We start from the raw sequence: 18,229 nt of genomic DNA, 5'->3' as shown, positions 1-18,229 counted from the left end.
ATTTGGGACCTGTTTCAGGGCGGTCGCTACGAAAAACAGAGTAATTATTTGGAAAGAAATCATTGGAAGGAATATCACTTGACAGCCAGGTTTCGGTAACCACAACAGCGGTATAACAAGAGGACAAGACGCTAGAAAAAAATTCTGATCCCTTTGTCCGAAGACCTCGTGCGTTTTGATAATAGATATCCAAATTAGGGGCCACTGCAATTTTGCGTCAGTTCAGAGGGATGAAGCATATCGTCGTAAAGCTTCCCACGAAAGTCCTTGTATATGCAACCCATCGGCCACATCGAAGGCTCAACAAGCTTACTGTAGGATTCTTCATCAACTTCAATATGGAAGGACGAGTAGGAGTCGTACCTTGTTTTCAGCTGCCGGCAGGAAATGGGAGTAATATTCACTGATTTTAGATGGTTGGTAAGGTCTACCGATGTAGTATCGGGACTGAGTTTAGAGACGAAAATAGTCTTCGGACGCTTCTTTTGGTAAATGGCAACGTTCAGGACAGATGAGCTCGATGCGCCAGTAATGGCTCGACTTCGGTGCTTCTTCATCTCACTGGGTAAGTCAACCGCACGGCGAGGAGCAGACGCAGAAGATGAACAGGGAATATCTCCGGGAGTTATCCCTCGATGAAGAGCGGCGGAGTAGTCCACAGATGGCTGCTCCTCACGGGTAGGATTGCCCACGGAGACAACGAGAGGACGCTCGACGAGAGGACGCTCACACTGCGAAGCAGCGCACCGCACAAGCTCCTGGCGTAGGCCGCGAACATCGGCACGTAAAGAGGCGATAACCTCGGCTTGTTGTACGAAAGCCCGCGAGTTCTCTACACGAAGGCGCTCGTTCTCTTCCCGTAGCTGGGCAACCTCATCGCTCAGAAAAGAGATTCCCTCAAGCGCGTCGAGGAGGAGAGCCCGTAGCGAGGCAAACTCACCGCCATGTTCGCCGGTCGCGGCTGAAGGGGGAAAACCGGTCGGGTGGCTGGGCAGGAGCGGGGCACCAGGGACTCTAGCACCACCGTCGCTAAGACTAACACCGTCAGACGACGACGACGCACACAAATTACACAAGAATGGCCGAGAGCCGGACTTCAGAAGTTGCAGCTCGTCATCCGCCCAGGTGACGCACTTCGTGTGAACACGTTTCGCACAGTCGGCACATCGTAAAAACTGCTGCTTGCCAAAAAACGGGCGGGAGCACAGCGCACATGCGTCCTTACTGGGCGCCATAATAATAATAATAATAATAATAATAATAATAATAATAATAATAATAATAATAATAATAATAATAATAATAATAATAATAATAATAATAATAATAATAATAATAATAATAATAATAATAATAATAATAACATTAATAATAATAATAATAATAATAATAAATTTGTTCACAGGAATGGAAAGACGGAGTATCTTTCGCACTTTTAACAGTGATGCTATTTAAGCCGGAGGTTGCTGCGTGCAACGTACGCAGCTGAATATATTCTCAGTAATGATGTCACCATGACCGGAAGTGACGTGATGAACGCATGTGCCGTCATCATGTCGTCACGTTCGGTCATGTCTAGTAGCTGAAACATTATTTCCCAGTTGCCCGGAAGTTGATCAGCGATCAGGCCCAACCCTCACCAGGTTAAAAAAAGAAAAAACAAGAGATCGTTTCAGTCGGCAAAATACGATGTGAAGAATGATATATCGGACCATGTTAACGCAACGATATCATCGAGAAGAAAACGAATGAGGCAAAACAGGAATAAAAACTGTAAGCTCGATGTGAAAAGTAAATAAACTCAAAGAAGTGGAGCCCCCGTTTGTGCAAATCGCCGCGGTAGCCTTGCTCATAGTCTTGATTTGGAAATCGAGCTGCGAAGATCTCGAGAGGGGAAAAAAAAAATCAGTCAGACAAGAAAGATTACTTATTGATTGTGAAAGCGCATGTTGTGGCTTAGGCAAAATCGATTCAGTTGTGTAGTCTGTAGTCTCGTGCGGTGCAAGTGCATCACAGCGGGTCGAAAAATAGCTTATTTTCGCAATTTTATGAACGCAAGCAGAATCGACTGCACAAAGATCACTTACTCAGTTTAGTTTTCTCTGACGACAGCTGGCGCAAGGCGGCTCTTACTCACTCGATAGAGTCTCGCATTTCCAGAAAGATGGATATGATTTTACAACGTATTTGCGCAGTTTATTCAATAGGGACGGCTTCCGAAACGAGACCACCCGCTGAAACCTAAAGAAAAATTGGTACAATTTTAAACAAGCAATGTATTTTAAACGAGTGAGAGCTACAGCTGATGTCCGGGATGGTCCTTGCGCTCTTTTTATTTGTGGAGGTTGAGAAACAAATATTTTTTTTCTCCTCGCTTTCAAAAGTAATGACAGAAAAAGCGAACAATCTAAGCGGTTATCATAACCGCATGTCGAGCAGCTTCAAAAGCACATGCCTTGTTTTCGTGCAATATAGCATTGTTTGCAGTTTTTCTCGCCTCCCAGCTTTCTGACTTTTATTTGGTTGTTTATTTAGGTTTTTACTAAAAGCAGTATGTTATTCGATATTGTGTTTATAAAAAAGGAAGCTAGATTCTAGCAGAAAAAATTGGTAGCAAAAATTGTTAAAGTGTCACATATAAGCACAATAAATGTAACAACTGGAAACTGAGCAAAATACTGATGCTCCCAAAAGAAACAACCCTTTCCGTATTAATGACAGATTATGAAAAATCGTACATTATTAAAATGTTTCTAAGAAAAACCGATAAAATAAATCACCAGATAAGACAGTACGTTGTTTAACATAGACCAGTATAAAATGTAAATAGCGTAACGTTTTCAGCTTCAATGCCGTTTCAACCGGGTAGCAAAAAATATCCCGAATAGCAACATTCTTAAGAGATAAATTTACATGCCACTCAATTTCTTCCGGGAGCACGGCTTTTTGATTCAACTGAATTACCGTGATGTTGCATACTGCGAAATGCTAATCTCTTATGGTTTGGCCTAATCACGCATGAACGCCGATTAACGCCATCTGGTACCTGCCAGTTTTAGTACATAATTATCTGTTTACAAATTTATTCGTCTTGCACAGGTTATCACAGGAACCACTTGGTAAAATTAGAAGAGGATAACTGCATAAAAAACAATATCGGTAGACGGCACCGTTACCAATTATTGAAGTCAATCGTGTTATTGAAATACTTCAGCCCGAACCATAATGTTAATAGCAGTGCTCGTGTTGCCATTCCTCTTCTCTAAGTCCCGCTTATCCAGCTAACAGTCAAACTTTCTTGAACTTCGCCTTTATTTGCGGGGTAGCTGTGGGTATTTTTACGAAAACATTGATCATTATGGTCCATCTTTTCATTCCGAGCAAAAACGTGGTTTGAAAGTTTTCATTCGTTCGCAGCGAGTAGTTTAGACACGTAGTAATAAGGTGGGATGCATTTCTTAAAGCCAACAACGCAAAACCACAAGTTTCGCGTTGGTGCATCTACAAATGTAGATGATGTTACATTGCAACCTACGACAAGACACCAATGGCAGTCATATGCAACGTCTTGTTGAAAAATGCAACTCTACAAAATTGGCGGGTTTGTTTTGCAGTAAAAACCTTTTTTCGACTTCATAATACGCATCACGATTGTCTCTTCTTTGTATGTGCGTTAGGATAATAAATATCACCAATTTGAGGAGAATCATTTTGTCTTGTGTTTTTCATACCCAGACATTGCAGTTTTAAGGGTTCTGAAGCTTTTCTTAGCAAAATCTTACTGACTCATTGTAGAAGAAATGAACGTCAGAAGTGTGATGAGTCGTGCTTGTTGGTCCATGATCATGTTAAAAACAATGCGAATGCAGAAAAAAAATGAGAAGGGTTCAAAGCTGCTGAACCGTTGTGGAGCGAAAGCATTAGCTGCGAGTGACCGAGCGTTCTTCTTCCTCTTCCTCTTCTTCTTCTCCTTTGGCTTTTTCTTATTCGCCATCTTAATCTTCTTGTCCGCCTTTTTTTTTCTTCTTCGTCTTCTTGTTCTTCTTTGTCCTTTTTGTCTTCGTCTCCTCCTAGAATTAGGCGGATCGCACACCGTGGTCCGCCTAATCCTCATTCTTCTCGATGTTTCACTCTCGTGGTCAGAATTCTAGGCAATTACCTGCCTAAGCAGACGCACTTCGGTACTTCTTACAGAGCTTGGCTTCCAGCAGTAAACTGCTGCTCCTCTCTCAATTCTTGAATATTTCCATTCTACGTACATATTTAGTTTTAAGCACACTGTGCAGATTTTTCTGTCTTTTTCATTTATCATCATTTGCAGTTTTCCCCCAAAGTTACTTATTAGGAAAAAGTCATCAGCGCATCGCAGATTGCAAAAGTGCCTTCCATTACCTCGTTTTCCCCAAACATTCTTCATGGCCCGAATCCAAGCCCCTGAATGCCCCCTGTAAACAGGCGATAAATATCAATGAAGAGATCGTTTCCTTGCACACCTCCCTTCTTTATTGGGAACTTACTGTTTTTTTTTTTATGCGGCGGTGATCTATCGCTGCTGTGCTTTTGCTTCTTTCGGTATTGTCATAAATCGCCTTTTGACCCGCTAGTTTTGCAATGTCTCCATGACTATTGGGCTTTCAATCGATTAAAACTTTTACCACCCTTGAAAACTACGCAAAGGTCAATTATAGTTAGTGCATTTCTATACAATCTGATTGGCATTCTCAGGTACCCCTTTGCTGGTTTCAGTATGCAGATCCGGGTTCGATCCTAGCCGCGGTAGCAGCCTTTAGATCTAGGCGGGATGAGGACTACCCTGTGCTGTGTGGTGTCGCTTGAAGGTAAAGAACCTCAGCGAGGGAGAGCATTGATGTCTGTGTCACTGAAATGAGGGCGCACCTAAATACTGGTTATGTGCAGTTTAATCGACATGTTTATCACATTTTACCTGGTGGGGAATCGCTTGGCATCGGAATTAAAACTGCAGCCTTTTTACAATATAGGCGGATGCCCTACGTGTAAGTCATCACTTGTTTCATGCCTCTAGTCAGCAGATATCATATCAACATTGACAAGTTCGTTTTCCTGGAAATCCAGATGCCCACAAGTGCTGCTGATATATATGCCCCTGAGAGAAGATAATTTATATATGTTTACGGCAGCACATATGTTTGCGGCAGCACATGGGAGGTGTGGTAGATAGAAGATGAGGAGTGCCGCCGACTTTCCTGTCCCGGTACTAGCGAAATTCGCATGGGATAGATGGATCCTTGCGAAGGGAGTGCGCGGGCATCGCTTTCTTTCACTGCACAGGTCGACACACACGCTTTGCCCCCTTGCTTGATTTCACTTCAGTTATTGGTTGATTATTTGCGGTAGTGCGATACTGTTGAGCCCCATCGTGCACACATAACACCCACGGTACCCATAAACTTTACTTCGACTGCCTTGTCGCTAACCAGCAATGGGGGACAAAAATCTGCGCTAAAATACTATGCCATATCACTAGCATACTGCAACGCAATTCGTGCTGCTCTTGTGGGACATTCTGGGAGCGCCAAGTTCTTAACCAGACTGCTCTTCACTGCTCAAGATGGTCAGTATTTCCTCAGGGCATATACATGATGTCATAGATCAGGGCATATACCTGGTGTAATAGATAAGTGTAATTAATCTTTTAAAAAGCGGAAGGTGTCCTTGTTCCGTGAACCCTGTTGAGGCTTGTTGATATTATCACCGGCTACACTCAAGGAAGACTGAATAGTTTGGCTCGCGGCAAAAGCTGCGGAGCGAAAGCGCACCATCTCACTCCGCAGCGGAATGTTTTTTTCTGCCGAAATTTCGAGGATCATAGTCTGGAATATAATGCCTTCACTCAATTATTAACCTAATTATACTTCACAATCACGCTGCAATACAAATACAGTATGGCTACAACATGCGGCGCGCATGTTAACGGCTGAGCCACCTATTGGCAGTCCCGCAAGGCGAAGTCGGAGAGCTTTTGTTACGTCTCAAGGGCAGAGATGCATCCACAATTTGAGGTATTTTTTTTATTTTGAACTCGATATTCGCGCTCTCTGCTACGTCATCATCCGGTTCCTTTGTTCTGAGAAAAAAGTTTTGGTGACCATGAATTATTTCACTCCGGCCGGGGTGGCGCAGTGGCTACGGCTCTCGACTACTGCTCCCAAGGACGCGGGATGGAATCCCGGCCTCGGCAGTAGCTTTTCAATGGAGGCGAAAAGCAAGGCGCCCCTGTGCTGTGCGTTGTCAGTGCACGTTAAAGAACCCCAGGTGGTTGAAATTTACGGAGTCCTCCACTACGGCGTCTCTCATAGCCTAAGTTGCTTTGGGACGCTAAACCCCACAAACCAACCAACCAACCAACCAACCAACCAACCAACCGACCGACCGACCAACCGACCGACCGACCGACCGACCGACCGACCGACCGACCGACCGACCGACCGACCGACCGACCGACCGACCGACCGACCGACCGACCGACCGACCGACCGACCGACCGACCGACCGACCGACCGACCGACCGACCGACCGACCGACCGACCGACCGACCGACCGACCGACCGACCGACCGACCGACCGACCGACCGACCGACCGACCGACCGACCGACCGACCGACCGACCGACCGACCGACCGACCGACCGACCGACCGACCGACCGACCGACCGACCGACCGACCGACCGACCGACCGACCGACCGACCGACCGACCGACCGACCGACCGACCGACCGACCGACCGACCGACCGACCGACCGACCGACCGACCGACCGACCGACCGACCGACCGACCGACCGACCGACCGACCGACCGACCGACCGACCGACCGACCGACCGACCGACCGACCGACCGACCGACCGACCGACCGACCGACCGACCGACCGACCGACCGACCGACCGACCGACCGACCGACCGACCGACCGACCGACCGACCGACCGACCGACCGACCGACCGACCGACCGACCGACCGACCGACCGACCGACCGACCAACCAATTATTTCGCTCTTCGAGCACGTGTAATACCTGCCCGCCCCTCCCGGGTCTTAGAACCATTTGTAGTCGACGCGTACTGCATTGATTCCCGCCTGCTGCTTGCTCACTTTGGCACTGATGCAACCCCTCAATAAGGTGAACTGTGTTTTTACTTAATTCATTGCCAACCAGAAATCTTCATAAGCATTGTCTTTCAGCGGATCATTATGGGCGAATGTAGGGACGTTGTATGTACAATCTTCGATTTGAACCACTTATTAAGCTTAATTAAATGGCTAGAAACAGCTACTTAGTGGTATAGGGTTAATCTAGGATTACAGCTATACTTGCACTCATCACGGACCCGGCACTAGATTCTCGTCTTTCCACAAAACCACGATAGAATAGAACATGCCCGCTCTAACATTCCATTTACCCCAAGAAACCACTGCAGCCTCTTAATAAGGCGAATGCCTCTCTAGGCTACGACGGCGGATCCAGGCGTTGTGTCTTTCTTGGAAGCAAACGTGTTGTGGTCGAGGATAATGGGAGGATGTATAGTTAATTATAACCAAAAATGTAAAACCAATCAGACGTCGAAATAGCCATAGGACTAATGTCGACATCCAAGAAATGTGACGTCATGCCAACCGGAAGTGGATTTGTTTGACTTAGTGAGCCAAATGAATGCGTGATAGGGATCAGAAGTGTGTAACCAGTGTCAAAATCTCCCGCCGGTGAGATGTGTCCGCTAATTTCGACGAGTGACAGATACTGCGGCTTTCTTTTCCTGTAAACCAATTACACGCCTTCATCGAAACGCAGCCGCCGAGGTCGGGATCGAACCCTACTACTGTGCCGGAGTACCCGGGTTCGAACCCGACCTCGGCGGCTGCGTTTCGATGGAGGCGAGACGAAGAGGCGTCCGTGTGCTGTGCGATGTCAGAGCACGTTAAAGATCCCCAGGTGGTCGAAATTACTCCGTAGCCCTCCACTAGGCTCCTCTTTCTCTCTATCCACTTTCACCTTCCTCCCGTCCCTTACAGCGCGGTTCAGGTGTCCACAGAAACAAGTGTGACAGAATTGCACCTTTCCCTTCCTGTGAACCAATTATTTATTTATTTAATACCGGTGAAATTTGATGCGTTCAACGGAACGCTGGTTGTGTTTGACAAGGGCCGCGCAATGTACCGTGTGCAGCCGGAACTCTCAGGCTTTCGCATTTTTTCACCACTGTAGGTTTTCTACAGTGCTCTCGAAACTATTTTTTATACCGACTGGTTTCTTGAATAGCACACTTCCATAAAGTCCACAGCGGCTGTAAAGATACCTAAGAATTTCGTTTTTCATTGTCAAGGCCTTTTAACTTCATACGATGTTTTTCAATACACAGACAATACAAATTTGAGACGTAAAACTCAGATGCACGTCGCTGGTATTACTGAAGGTAATCAATGAGAAAAACCTGCTGCAGGCATGGTCTAGGTGCGGTCTTATGTTCCAAATTACTGCGGTGGAATTCACCTTCTACAGACGCACAGTAAACTCCACTCTTCGGCCAGGTGACCATCAACATGTTCACCTGAACAGTGAACATCAACAGGTGACCATCAACATCAACTTTATCAATCATGGAAGAATGCATATAACGGCATTAAGGAAACTCAGTTATTAATAATGTCACAGGTAAGGTACAATGCCCATACGAAAGTACCTATTCTCAGTCGAAATGTGCTTGTAGTGTTCATAGTAAGGCTCATAGCTTACCGACTAGTTTCGGATGTAGATGTCGCTGCACATTGATCACAGGCTTCAACGCGTCCGAAAATGACCTTATAATCGCATTATTTACGCCACTTGACTGAGTGAGCTTTCTTCAGTTTCTTTCCGAATGGATACAATTAGTTGCCATGCTGTGCACACTAGTACGTCCACGCAAAGTATACGTGAGTTGTGTAGCATTTCCATGCGTACAAAAATCTTGCATTTAAACTTTCTCCTCCCCCGCCGGGGTGGCGCAGTGGTTACAGCGCTCGACTACTGTTCCCAAAGACGCGGGATCGAATCCCGGCCCCGGCGGCCGCTTTTCGATGGAGGCGAAAAGCAAGGCGCCCGTGTGCTGTGCGATGTCAGTGCACGTTAAAGAACCCCAGGTGGTCGAAATTTCCGGAGTCCTCCACTACGGCGTCTCTCATAGCCTGAGTTGCTTTGGGACGTTAAACCCCACAAACCAACCAACCAACCAAACTTTCTCCTGCACCCTGACTGAGTAGATATGAATGACATAGTAGGACTAATTGGGCGCGTTTTTGGAAATAATTGTGGGGCAGCCGTAGATTACTTCAAGATGGTGATATAACATATTGATAAGAGGGGTGTGGCCTTGCAATGCGCGGCAAATTTAGTTTATCTAGCCCTGGCCCCCGAGTAAGGGGAGAAGAGTGACTGATAAGTCTAGTCGGTCTATCATCGTGGGGTTGCCAAAGCGCTAGCTTGCAAAAAAAAAAAAAAAAAAAAAAAAGAGGACAAGCACTTATGACGAAGCCCTTCGTTTTGTGTGTTTTGTCATTTCTTTTTTCGGAGGCGAGCACTTGCTTAACATTGAATTGGGGCTCCATAGAAAACCAAAAGCATGCATTTCTGATGAGAAAATACAGGCGTCCCTTTGTATCAGTTGTGGATATATCGACAGGCGTTGTAAATGCTGTGAAATGCCAAAATTTGCACTGATAAGTAATGTCTTCTAAAACAATTTTGAGTACGTACCGAAAAATATGTTTCAAAATATGTTTAGATCAAAGGGTCTCCAGACAGATAAATATTCCCGTTCTAAAAAGGTGGTCAACAGGAAAATTAAAAGCACTCCCCAGCATAACTAAGACATTGCGAAATACATACTCGTAACCTTGCCAAGTTCTCAGTATGAAGAGAGTTCTTGATGCCGCAGCCAATGTGGTTTCACACTGTGTCGAGGCGGCGAGACACTTTCTGAAGTGATTCAGTGTCTCTTAAATGCATTCCGCAAGCCCAATGAGATCTTAGTCTTTTTTCTTCACGGAAGCTTGGGAATCCCTTCTACAAAGCGAAACCCTTGAGACCCAAAAAGAAGTCGTCCGCCTGGCGGCTGAGGCCGCGAAGAATCAATGTATCCTTGCGTGATTCTGGTCGCGGAGTCCCAGCCCCCTATTCGGGTCTGCGTACCTGGGTGGGGGAGTAGGGGAACCTCCTGTATCGGCGGCTATAAAGTTTTAAATAATAATCATAATTAGTCTTTTTTTCTTGAGTCCGGCGAAAGATTTTCAACCAAAATCCCCACGTTCGGATAAACATTTAATTCTTGGTTTCTCTCTGACGAACGTATTATGTGATAGGCGCCAGTGAATTTAATTATCAAAATTTGAAGTAAATTACTTCTCAATAAGCGCGCCGTCTAATAAGGTTTTGTATTAGGTATACTGTTATCGATATTTCCGTTATCAACGTTTATCGCATAGTGCGGAAAACTTCATTATAATATGCTCAAAGTTAATTCCTGGTTTTCTGCCGACTGGATTTGTTTGGACGCAATGCCGTATCTGAAATTTGGACGTGCCATTTTGGGGGTAGTTGGTGTTTTCGAATGCAGATCATTGCGGCACAGCCCCATGGGATACTCGTTAAGGTTTGTGGTTCCTGCGTTTTCTTCTTCTTCTTGTCCTCTTTCGCGTGCAGCCATGCGCTGTTACGGCGTAGCCTTAAATCTTATCTGCTGTCTGCAATAGTTAAAAGTGGGGTTTGTTTAACACTGATTCGTTAATAATTCTTCCTATAGGACAGCCGTATGTGAAACCATTAAAGCATATTAGTCGTTTTTTCATGTTACGCTCATCTGAATGTTTGTTTCGTGACTGCTAGCAGTCATGACACAAAGATGCTGTTGTGTGCAGCGCCTTGGTCTTCAATGCTGGAGCGATTTATCAGCGAAGTCCCCCTTTGGCAACAATTCCAAATAATAATTTGCCCGGTTCTTTTTCATTGAATAAGTCTCCGTCTTTAAGGCTGTTGTAAGTGGTTAATGTTTCGGAATTTTGGGTAATTGCAATACGGAACACTGAAATTGAACGTTTCCTTGGCAAAGAACAATAGATTAGATTTTGCGTTTCTTTATATTAAATGTTTTCTATGAGTGGGATCTTGCAAAATATGCTGATATACTCGAAACCTTCCCATTGCCGACTTTCAATGCTATGCTGAAGGAGTAGACTGTTATTAGGCATTTCTCAGTTAATTATTTTAATCTTTATTATAATAAAAGTACACCGTTTTTCTGAATTGCAGTTAATGAGTGCGAAATATTTAATTCGATTTCACTGGTACCAGATTAAAGCAGGTGTCAGCCAGGACGTCAATATAGCCTTAAAATGATTGGAGGAAAGAAATTTTCAGTATTATACCTGTCTTACTATATAAAACCGAGTTTGCAAGATTGATATGCGACAGGCGTTGTCAGAAATGAGATCTGAAATCTTTACCGAGCTTGTTTGTGTCTTTTTAATTCGCACTTGTTCCATCAATGATACGTATGTTAGGGAAATAATAGCATGATCCATCTCGGGCAAAATACTAAGATGCATATAGGTAATTTGCGCTCTGACGCAAACTGTACTGACGCACAAAATATTCTCCTTAATGGCTGACGATAAAATAAAGTGCTGACGAAAAGTACAAGTGCATGGCATAACTGATTAGGCAAAAAAATCACCACAGATTGAAATTTGATCCTTAGATGAACATATTAACGGCAGGCAAGTGGTGCAAATATAACGACTTCAGACAGTCAACGTGCACGGTGCATATGTTCTAAAGACGCTTCCCGTGTTCGCACCTCTGTCACAGCTCTGGTCGTCTCAGCTTTGTCCTGCTTTCTTGCGGTGTTGAAGCGCAGACACTATTTTGTTCCCAGCCATAGTGAAAGCGCCCGAAGTCATGCGACCACCTCGCGGACTCTGCGCCAGTGTTGCGCGTCCGTTTCAAGACGCTTTACCATAACGCGCAGCTTTTCGCTGGGTGGTTCAATATCACCAAAGGCGGGAAGAATCAGCAGCATTGGATTTTCTTTTTTTACTCACCGCGTGTACATTCACAGGCTTCGCTTAGAGGAATTTGTAATTCACTCTTAGCAGGGACAGGCTAGCTACAAAGAGATTACTGAGCACTATCGGCTAAATAGGTTATGATACAGTGTCCAGAGAGGACACTAAATAAGGTCCAAGAAAGCATTTGGAGGCGCCTAAGTAGGCACCTCCTGCCAGCTTGGGGTCGTCTACTGGGGGGGGGGGGGGGGGGGGTCGTTTAAAGGTCAAAGGTCAATGGTGGTCACCGCCAGGCCACGCTGACGGATCAAACTGCGAGCAGTATTGCTTTCGCATTAAAACATTTGTCATAGTTGGCTTGCATGTGGATTTTTCATTAATTTTTATTTCTTGGCTATCACCTATTTTCACCAAAACATTATTTCTTTTTTTTTCTGGTTACATCGCTGAGTTCTAACACGAGGACACCAATGCATTGTCATGAATGCTGTTACGTAAGTAGAGAAACGTTACTGAAATGCAGTGCAGATATATCATGGACGACCGGAGGCCCATTAAATCTAAGCATCATGTGGTTTGCAATCCTGCGAGCAGTGCGAGCTCCTCCTTTTATTGGTTCTCGTGGATTAAATGCAAACTGCACAAATTAATGCACGGAAGCTCATTGAACCGGTATCGCTTTCTAACCAGCTTCGTCTCTTCATGAGTACACGTATGTTTATGAAAAGCAGACGAAGTAAGATATTATAACATATCTATACTTCCAGTAGGCATTACGCAGAATGTTTTGATTTTCCTAGGAGGATAATTTTGGTAAGATAGCACTGAATGCATAGAAGACAGTATGGGGATCAAGATGTCTACAACCGCGCAAAATAGTGACGCTGATAATTCTGTCTTTCGTTCCTACCAGCTGAGTGCGCCTAATGAACATTTTGTTGCAGCTGACTTCAGGCAACATTACAAGCAGACGTTTCTATTCTTTCCTTATTGGGACTACGACAAATGATCTAGCACACTGAAAAGTATCTGATTTTTCTTGTAATATTCTCCGGAACTAGGAATTTCCTTCAGTAAATTCAAGTGACGATGTTTGAGACAAAATAAGGTTCGTCCGGTAAAACAGATAAACATGCACGTGTCCAATTCTTAACGCCTCACCGATTTTCAAGAAAGCACGAAGTCGCTGACAGCGCATACCTCTCAGACGCTGACACTGCGCTCGGAGACGCCATTTAACAAGCCTTGCAGTGGCGGAGGAAATGGCTCGGATGCGCTGAGGAGTATGCTCGGCAGTTCATTGTGACCGGAAGGATTGGTCACATGCATAGTACGGCCTAAATTCTTAAGCAACTTAATTTTTTCATTGCTAACTGTGAGTTTAACGGCCACAATTAGCATCTTGTGAATTGGCCGTCGGTAGGCATGTCGCGCTACCCAACTACGTCAACGTTAAAACCACTTCTGTTCTTCCTTTTTAGAAGGCGGTGCAGTCTAGGGCCGGCCAACGACACCAGCGATAGTTAGTCCAATGAAATAGCATAATCAGAAGACCCCATGAAGCTAATAAGAAGGGCATAGGCAAGAAGAAATGAAGACAGGTGATCAGGTTCTGATTAAAGCTCACCCTTCAAATAAGCGTCCTCACTTCAAACATAGGACGTGCCATGGCCATTATGGCTGGAGCTACGGGCGATCGCCAAAGTTCAACATTAAAAATGAACAGATGTCACAAGGGGGAGGGCTGGCGTCCGCATTTTGCTATTTATATTTCCTTTCAGACCAGGCAGGAAACGCCGGGATGTAGTTCGCTTTCGCTCGAGGGACTGGTTTACCTTTGGCTTCTGTCGCTATTGCTTCTCTTTTAACAGAAACTTGATGTCATTCCTGCTATTATGGTCCCTGAGAAGAAATTGAGGCGAATGCTTGACAATACATTGGCATCATTTCTACTTCCAGTTGCATGAGAGTGCGGGAAGGAGCTCCGTAGAAGCCATTCTCCAAACGTCTGCGACCGCGCAGAGTCCAAAAGAGGGAGTTCTGACTCATCAGTGCCTTCATGAGCTCAACGCACATACAAGACACAGACAAGACGGGACAGAGACAAGAATATGACAAAAAGAAAGGTTCTTGGTGAACGTTTATGAATGCTCTTCAGCAAATGCTATACATTCCAAAACGACATCAGCAATGGAGAGGCTGTAGTGGAGGTTTGGATAATTTAAGCTAGGTTGACGGATGAGATTAGGAAGTTTGCGGGGATCAAATGGAAGTATTTGGCACAGGGACATAGGTGTAGCCAGTCTGGTGATGATGACATCGGACAGTACGCGGATACCTTCCGTTTCGCCTCAATTCAAATGCGACTGCCACAGCCGTGCTCGTACCAGCGTCGTTGGGATCAGCTATCGAAAGCGCTAACTATCGACACGCAACTACGGAGTGGACTTAAAAAACAAGGCGCAGGTAAGGTGCAGCAAAGAGGTGAACAGCTCCGGTATTACGGTAAGGATGTGAGCTAGCTGGCGATCCTCGTTAAAGTTCCTTCAAAGTAACACTGAAAACGAACGACTCACAGAGCCAAGGAACACAGGCCATAAATTCCAATTCACTGTTGTGTGGTGGTACTTCAGTTAAGAACCTACAAGGCACTCTGTAAATGCCGCAGACTACCGCATCAATTTGAAATCCGTAAACCGGTACTTCCATAGTAGTACAATACAGCGATTGAAAATAGCGGTGACCTGCCATGTCTAGAACTGCAAGTATGAGTGCTTCGCATTAGAAAGTGCTGCCGTACCCTGACAAGCGTTCTTAGTACAGCCACGCTTATTTCTGAGGAGCTAAACCACGCAGCACGTTCACAGTAATGCGATCCTTTACGATGCAATAGAAGAGGGCTGATGCGAGCGCCCACCCGTTGTCCTAAGATAGGAGTTCGTCGCCTAATTTTCGCTAATGCGCTGGTGATCATAAGCGAGAACGCGCACAGCCCTCTCACTCTCTAAAGCAGAAGGGGACCACGCTGGAATAGCACTTATCTGAGAATCCCTTTTTATTCACGGGGTTCAGTCAATTAACATGCGATCCTTAGTATTCCTAAACAGAGGATCACAGCGTTTACAGTGGTGCATTTAAATCTCTTTTAGGTGCGTAAATGCAGATGCATTGCGAGTTTAGTGCCTAGTTCTCTTATGAGCCCGTTCTGCGTTTCGTTGCTTCTCTAACGTCTACAACTTAGTTTTACTCTACTTTCTTCACTTTTTATCAGCCTTCTTTCTTTTTTCATTCCTTTTATTAAATTTGTCTGATATTTATTCGTAGATTTCGAGTCTTGTTTTAGTTTTTATCTTTATACTTCATGCCACTGTTGTTCTTTCCGCCAGCGCCCTCCGGCGTCCTTGCGCTTGACACTAAGAATTATGGACCCGTAATCACGAAGTCGGCGTAGAGCTGTGGTTTGCACGCTCGGCTAGGGGACGGAAGGATGGTGGTTAGAGTCCTGGCGTGCGCATGATTCACTTATTTTTTATAAATGCTTTTCTTTTTACATCTATGTTATGGGCACCCCTCGTTGGCACACATCATGCATGCCACCCATAAGCCAAGAAATGCTTTCGCCTTAATTCATCAAACTACCCAACAGATCTGTGATGTAAAAAAGAACCTTTCAATCAGGATGGGCTGCCATATTTGAAAAACGAAAACTAAAGAATACACTATGCTTTCACGAAGCAAACACACAATCATCTTCAGTCAGCAAATCAGGACATCGAGGAGTGCACTGATTGTAGCAAATCTGTAGGCGAACGCGTAAAAACACGAAAAAACTACGAAGAGCCCGAATTCCTCATTAAACGATTTAAAAAGTCGTCTTGTCCAAACGCTGGTTGAGTCTTCTTCTCGACTGTTCATTTTTGCTTTATGCTACAATGGCTGTCTGGACAAATTGGTCCAGCACTCAACGACACATTAGGAGAGATGCAGCGTGAAAGCGGAACTATTAAATGAGTTTAATTAAGAGGCACATGTGTTCGAAGGCGTTCCTTTGCCTGACAAGCAGACTACAAAAACACATAGAAAAGAGATGTCAAAAGCTAGCAATAAAAGTGAATTCCGCTGATGGCCTGTGTTGCAACAACCATACTGTCCTATTTTCTTCTTACCGCAAATATATGCTTAAAGCATATTTCATCATCAGCCTGACTATACCCACTGCAGGGCGAAGGCCTCTCCCATATTTCTCCAAGTAACCTGGTTCTGTGCTAGCTGTATCCACTTGACCCCTGCGAACTTCTTAACCTCATCTGCCCATCTAACTTTCTGCCGCCCCCTGCTATGCTTTCCTTCCCTTGGAATCCAGTTTGGTACCCTAAGCGACCATCGGTTATCCTCTCTTCGCACTATGTAACCTGCCCATGCCCATTTCTTCTTCTTGATTTCCACTAGAATGTCAGTAACTTGAGTTATTTCTCTGACCCACTCTGCACGCTTTCTATCTCTTAATGTTACCCCTACCATTTTTCGTTCCATAGCCCTCTGCGTTGTCTTCAACTTAAGAAGAACCCTCTTGGTTAGGCTCCACGTTTCAGCCCAGTAGGTGAGTACAGGTAAGATGCAGCTGTTGTATACTTTCCGCTTGCTGGTAAGCTGCTAGTCATAATCTGCATAAAGCATATTTAGCTCTTTTCAAACTTTCACGATGAACATTCACCAAGCATGCAGATGATACATAAGTTAGCCATAAAAAACACGCAAATTTTCAGCATGTGGCCAGAGAGACTAAATACCGACATACTGGATAGCTCTCGACTGGACCAAGCGCTTGGTGGAAGACATATATGTCTTCCAACTGCGAACCTCCGACAACGAACTACGAATAAAAGTATGTTATGAAATCAACTTCCGTGTGTGATATTGCGCATCAATGTTCCGTGACAATTTTTATCGTTCTTGGGCCGATATCTCCAATAGCGCATAAATGCAAAACCGATTGCTTGAAAATCTGCTGTCACCAGAAGCACCCTCGGCAGAGTGCGTAAAAGCAATGACGAAATCATAGATGAAAGCGATCGATGTAACAGTGTTCGTGCAAAAACTAACCTTCGCCCCATTCTCTGTATGACGGTCTGTTGCATTTTAGCGTCTCGCTTATATAACGTACTTTGTAGTTTGTTTGAGAACAAGGCGCATAAATTGAAGTTGGAAAATCACCGCATGCCGCAATGAGCTTCCTCAAGGGGGTCTCTTGAGGACAAAAGCATGACGGTACTCAAGCTTAACCTTGTCTTGTGATTAGAGTACCATAGTTATGAAGTTAAAAGGGTGCGCCAGCACGACAAGCACTGTCAATCTCATTTGCGTTACATTAACGTGACCAGAAAGAAGGAAAACTAAGACATCTGCATCTAGGTAGCTTAAGGTTTACGAAAACGAAAACACAAGACATGAAATAATTGGACGTTGTTTAGAAGCATCGTATTGCTCTTACTACAACTTCACAGAATGCGTGAGGGATCTTTGTTCGGCAATACCAACTGAAAGACACGTAGGGCCACCTTTCGTCATATTGTTGCTCGGTGTTCAACGCAACTGTCGCAAAAGTTTGTGCATGTCTCCCATTGTTCGTCACGCTGGAACTATTGACGAACTTGCTTTCATTGATGAAGTACAAAAAAATGTCGCATGGTTCACCGGCCGTAAAAAAATATCAATTTTGTCGAAATAATATGTAGCGTTAGAGTTATTGTCGTTTATATTGAGCGGGAAAGAACATTTATTGTGTCCAAAGCGGAAGTATTTGTCGGTAGTCGAGACTATTCTTGCCAAGTCTGCTAGATGCGACTGTGAGCGAGTGTTTGAGCGTCATTTGAAACAACAAAAAGACCAGGCTTCTGATCAAGAATTGCTTTTTTGTACCATGCAAATGCGAGCATAAGCATTCCAATTTTTGCGCCCAACAACGTTGTTAGCTAACCTACACGCTCTTAATGAACCACTGTTGAATGTACTGTTCACAGGTGACAATGAAATCAGATTCATTGATTGAGCACCATAAACTGACAGACCCCTAATCGATTCGTCTTTAAAACGTCCCTTATCTTTCCTTTTTTTTTGCGTAGACGTTCGCCGGCAGCTTTACTATAATTTGCAACC

The 18,229-nt window shown here is 44.7% G+C and overlaps 1 protein-coding gene across 5 annotated transcripts in view; it reads right to left on the bottom strand.

Moving 5' to 3' along the window:
* The window catches only part of LOC146178647 (uncharacterized), a 93,976-nt gene that overhangs the window by 42,274 nt on the left and 33,473 nt on the right, over window positions 1–18,229 (bottom strand). For 3 of the 5 annotated variants that reach the window (XR_014700625.1, XM_084578453.1, XM_084578451.1), the window contains exon 2: window positions 2,088–2,241. The exons of the other annotated variants lie outside the window; for them this stretch is intronic. The gene's annotated coding sequence lies outside the window, so the exon portion shown is untranslated. The remainder of the gene's footprint in view (window positions 1–2,087; window positions 2,242–18,229) is intronic. 5 annotated transcript variants of the gene reach the window in all.

Source organism: Amblyomma maculatum, chromosome 9 (assembly GCF_055883805.1).
Source record: "Amblyomma maculatum isolate TAMU_Amacu chromosome 9, ASM5588380v1, whole genome shotgun sequence".
Classification (NCBI taxonomy): Eukaryota; Metazoa; Arthropoda; class Arachnida; order Ixodida; family Ixodidae; genus Amblyomma; species Amblyomma maculatum.
Note: the sequence above shows the minus strand (reverse complement) of the source record. Positions and strands in the feature narration are given on the sequence as shown.